Source organism: Urocitellus parryii, chromosome 4 (genome assembly GCF_045843805.1).
Source record: "Urocitellus parryii isolate mUroPar1 chromosome 4, mUroPar1.hap1, whole genome shotgun sequence".
Classification (NCBI taxonomy): domain Eukaryota; kingdom Metazoa; phylum Chordata; class Mammalia; order Rodentia; family Sciuridae; genus Urocitellus; species Urocitellus parryii.
Genome location: NC_135534.1, coordinates 129,980,111 through 129,985,317, shown reverse-complemented (window position 1 = coordinate 129,985,317; position 5,207 = coordinate 129,980,111). Strand labels below are relative to the sequence as shown.

The 5,207-nt window shown below is 36.1% G+C and overlaps 1 pseudogene; it reads left to right on the top strand.

The window, feature by feature from the left end:
• Positions 1-4,297: 4,297 nt before the first annotated feature.
• Positions 4,298-4,664, top strand: LOC113200327 (cytochrome c, somatic pseudogene; annotated as a pseudogene).
• The last annotated feature ends 543 nt before the right edge of the window (positions 4,665-5,207 follow it).

Below are 5,207 nucleotides of genomic sequence, written 5' to 3'. Positions count from 1 at the left end.
ATCAGCAATCATTGAAGGATTCTTACATGGAAACTGAATCTTTACTGTACAATATTTATTTTTACTATCATGGGTCAAAAATATGTCCTCTTTCCTCGACTTTTGGTTTGCTGAGGTGACTTGATCTTTTCATCAGTTCCAAGTGTCTCCAGGCTAATATTGACTTAGGTTAATTAAATTCTTGCTGTAATACATTTGTGTTAAGCAATGTAATCCCTAATGGTGAAACCATAATCAACATGTTATGACTGCTTCATGATGAGTGGTCCTGTCAATTAGGGAATTTCCCTAATCAAAAGCCCTTCACTCTCAAGAGAGCGTCCCTGAATAGCAGCGAAGGTTGCTTAATTAGTGAGGTTAAAACAACCTTCAGAAACAAGGTCAAGATGACATTTCTATCTGCGCCATGCTGATAGAATTCTCTAAACACAGCACTTAGAAATCTTGGTGTGAAAATTCCTGTCAGACTTAGAAGGAAAGGAAAAGAAAAGATGAGAAAGAAGGGAAAAGAAAGGAAAATATGTTGACTTGAATAGAAGTTAACTACTATTGGCTTTACATATATTGACTTTAATAGCAATTAATTTAATGTACTAGCTATTGGCTTTACACAGTATTTCCTTAAACTTTTGGTTGAGAAACTCTACCCAAATTCATCATTCTCATTTGAAAAAATAACAATCCTTTAAAAAATCAATGAACTATAACTATAAGCCAATCAATAGAGGAAATTTTAAAAAGAAGCAATTCTCTGAGAGTCATCTTCTCGTCTCTGTAAAACCAATGAAAGAGACTGCAAATAACATTGAGTCAATCTGTGTGATAAAAGGAGATGAACTGTGTAGGAGGCCTTTAATCAAAATGCTTTATGCTGCCACAAAGCACTTAATAATCAATGTGTCTGCTATAGAAAAGCAGCAGGGATGAACCTACACAAATATATTTTATTTGGTGGTGTCTGTCCATTCAAATGACAAAGAATTGTTTTCTTTTCCTTCCCATAAAATGAAAATCTCAGTGACAAATCCTGAAAAAAAAAATCTTTACTTTGTATGACCAAACAATTCTGCATTTCCAACTGATTAAACTCTCAGTAGAACACATCAACTTTCAGATTCTTTGTTTAACTTTGTGTACTTTCATCTACCATGGTAATGAAAATTTAGCAATTCTCTAAAAATCATTTAATTGCTCAAACTAATAACAGGGTCTTCTGATAAAATAAGTCACATTGTTTAATCCTTGCCCATTTCCAAGACCAGTTTGCTTTGGATAAAAGACCTCTTTAAACCTTCCTGTATTTTCAAACTTGACTTTGATGCAAAGTATAAACAAATAATTTAGCTAAGAGGAAGAAAGGGAAGGCCTACATTTATTGAAGGTATGTATTTTTTCAGGTAAATAAGTATCCATAACTTTGTTAACAAGAATGAAAATGGGATTCAGGAATTGATTTGTAACTTATTCAAGCTTGGGCATCTGTAAGAGGCTGAATTTCAACATCTTATACACTTTTCACTTTCTTTTGTTGTTTCTGAATCTTATATAAAAGTCAAGTATTTGGAATATTGGCTACCTCCCCTCAGCAGAAGAGTCATAAACTCAAAAAAAAGATCATATAGGATTCTATACTATCTTCTCCTATTTTAACATAGGATCATTGTGTTTTAAGTAAAGAAGAATGGAAGGAAACCATCATGGAGTCTGCAGAACAGGATGACCACCCACCTATTAGTGGGACTGCTAGTTCAGCCTCACCCATTCAGGGTCACTGCAAATTGACATAGTATCACTTGCCTCTCAGTTCCCAAGTTTATTTTTCAAATTTAAATTTTTTTTCAATGTGCTTTTCTGTGTCCTCTTGATAGAAATAATTAATTCAAGCCTGAATATAACCAGAATTGCAAATAAAGTGTAAGAGAAAAATCTTTGTATTTGTATAAGAAAATGTATGATGTAATATGTGATCTTGTGCTTGAAAATACTATGGAAATTTTTCTAAAGCCTGTAAACACTATGAAACTGTGTGATCGCATTATTATAGACCCAAGACAACTTGTGCCAAGTGAGTATCATGCTGACATATAGAAAATGAAAATAATCCTATCCAAGAAATTTGCTATAAATTTCAATAACAATAAGGGTTTTTACACTGTTCCATACCTTGGCTGATAGATTATAGACTGAAAGAAAACCACCAAAGACCAATTGGTTGGTTTCAAAATTACAACTTCTAGGACTGATATCATCTAAGCCTGGAGAAATTGATTAGACAATAGGCCCAGGGTCTACTTTCCTCAAGGAGATTAACTGCAAACCACCATACATTTCATCAGTAACACCCAAAGTATAAGTCTCTTGTCATCCACCCTCTTCTCCACCCTGAAACTCTCAGTCCTTCCGGGCCCCTGGGTCAGCCTTCTCTCACCCACCCACCCTAACAATTGAGATGAACTCTCTGGAAATAAGGCTTCATTCACTAAATCTTCTAAATGTGCATGGTTTCCTCTCTCTCTCTCAAGGGAAGTCTTCTTGTTATCTTCTCACAGTCAGATAGCTCAGCATCAGGACCTGGGGTTTTTTCTTCTTTCCTCGCCATCACCAATGTTAACAATTATCATCTGCCCCTACATCATATATAATAGCCTCCTCCCTTGCCCCTTAGCTGTCACTTAACTAAATCACAGAAAGTAGTTCCTAAACTGGAAGAAAAAGTTGTTGGCTCTACCAAAGTTTGCCCTAGTTAGTAATATCAAATCATGAAAAAGTCCAAAGCCATCTTACCTAAATTATTTATTTGTACTTGGCACCAAAGTCAAGTTTGAAAATCTAGGAAGAGTATAAAGAAGTCTTTTATCCAAAGCAAACTGGTTTTGGTAATGGGGAAGTATTGAATGTGACCTGTTTTGTTTTATTTTGGTCCCCAGTTATTAGTTTGAGCAATCAAATGATTTTTAGAGAACTACTAGTTGGTCATAAACCTCTGTTATCCTCCAGTCACCACCACTCATGGAAGACTTTGTCAGTTGATCCATAGTCTTCCTCTCCACTGTAAGTCCTGCCAATCTCCTGCCAAGTGAAGCAACTCCAGCACCTTGATCTTGGGTTTTTGACCTCCTCATCACATAGGACCATCTCTTTTGCACCTCAGCAGTTACTCATTCCACTAGGAAGGCTTTGGACTTTGTCATGCCTTGAAATTACTAATGAGGGCATTTCTTGGTAGATTCCAACTACATTTTCTTTCAGCTTATTAACTAATTTATTATCTTCTCCTACTGTGACCAATCTGCTGCCTCACAATGGCCTCCAAAAATTGTCTGCTTTACTGTCCCTCCTATTATCAGCCTCTAATTTCTTCAGTTTCATTCTCCTTTTGATTAAATTCTATAATCCATCATTTCACTCATAATCCTATCCTACTTGTCTTGCATAAGTAGGATCCACACAGATGGTGTCCATGTTCTCAGGCCTTGCTCTGGAGTCAGTCACTTAATCTACTTACATTTTTAAACAAATGATCAACAATCGGTTACATTTTTCTGGTCAACATACTTCACTCTTTTCAGTGTGTATTTCTAATGTATGTTACTCTCCTTTAGACATGTCCTTACAGCCCCAGCTTCTCCTTTTCTTATAGCCACGTCATGAAATATGTTGAAGCCCTCAACACTGCACCACTGCATCCTTCCACACATTTTTCTTCATCTTTTTCAACTCATCTTACATTGACTTGCCATTTATCTTCCTTTAAAAAGTCAATTCCTAATAGTTGGATCCCATCAACTCCAGTCTTCCTCAGAACTATATAATACCATTTTTTTTCCATCTTACACATTTAATCACTCCATCTCAAATCAATTCTTCTCAATGGAATTTGAACATGTTCATGTCTGATCAGTTATAAACCACTCTTTTAACATCACATTCATATCCAATCACCTTATCTTTGTTTCCCACCCTTCTGGGAATGGAAAAAATTTCCATTCTCTTATGTCTCATTTATTCAGCAATTTGTGCTAATCTGTTTTTTGACTATGTTGCTCCATCAGAATAATTCTCAAAAAGGTCACTAATAATTGATAACAACTAAATCCTAAGGTCATATTTTAATCTATTTTAAATACTTTAGCTCACGCCAGGCCTCCGGGAGATGGAGCGAGTCCGGTTGCACTGACACCCATAAGGTACATAAGGTACATAGGCGCATACCGGCATGTCCTTGGGCTAGAGAATGGGACATCCGGCTTCTGATCAGGAACCTTCTTTGAGCTAGCGATGAAAGAACGAATTAAAAATGGGTGATGTTGAGAAAGGCAAGAAGATTTTGCTCAGAAGTGTACCCAGTGCCACACCGTGGAAAAGGGAGGCAAGCACAAGACTGGGCCAAATCTCCATGGACTGTTTGGGCGGAAGACAGGTCAGGCTGCTGGATTCTCTTATACAGATGCCAACAGGAACAAAGGCATCACCTGGGAGAGGATACACTGTTGGAGTATTTGGAGTATCCCCAAAAGTACATCCCTGGAACAAAAATGATCTTTGCTGGCATTAAGAAGAAGGGAGAAAGGGCAGACCTAATAGCTTACCTCAAAAAAGCCACTAATGAGTAATAGCTACTGCCTTATTTATTACCAAACAGAAATGTCTCTTGGCTTTTTTATGGGCACCATAATTTAATTGATGTGATGCAGCAGAAATCAGATCATGAATGACTGACAAAATTATTTTTGTTGGACAATCCTGATTTAAGTAAAACTGACTTGCAGTTAAATTATATTTTGGTTATATTCCCACTTCAGTAAATTCTATCACTGTTTCCCCTTTTTAAAGTTATGGTTGGACTTAATTAATAATGTTCACAGAAATGGTGAATGACATCTGAAATCTGGTTTTATATTTAGTTTTATAGAATTGATTATGTGAATATGTTTAAATATGGGGGAAATCCCTTCACTCAGAACCAAGCATGATTCACATTTGTTTCAATTTGTGTTCATTAGCCTATTAAAGGCAGTGGTTGAAGATAAGGAAGCAGTGCCTACTTTATATTTTTGTTGACCATGCCAATTTAGTTAGAATTCCCTGTATCTAAAATGCTGTTCTTTCCTTATGGGAAGGCATTTTAGTGTGATTTATGTATGATATTAAATAAAGAATATTTAACACTTCTCACATTTTATAGCTGATCTATAAGTTCAGATGCT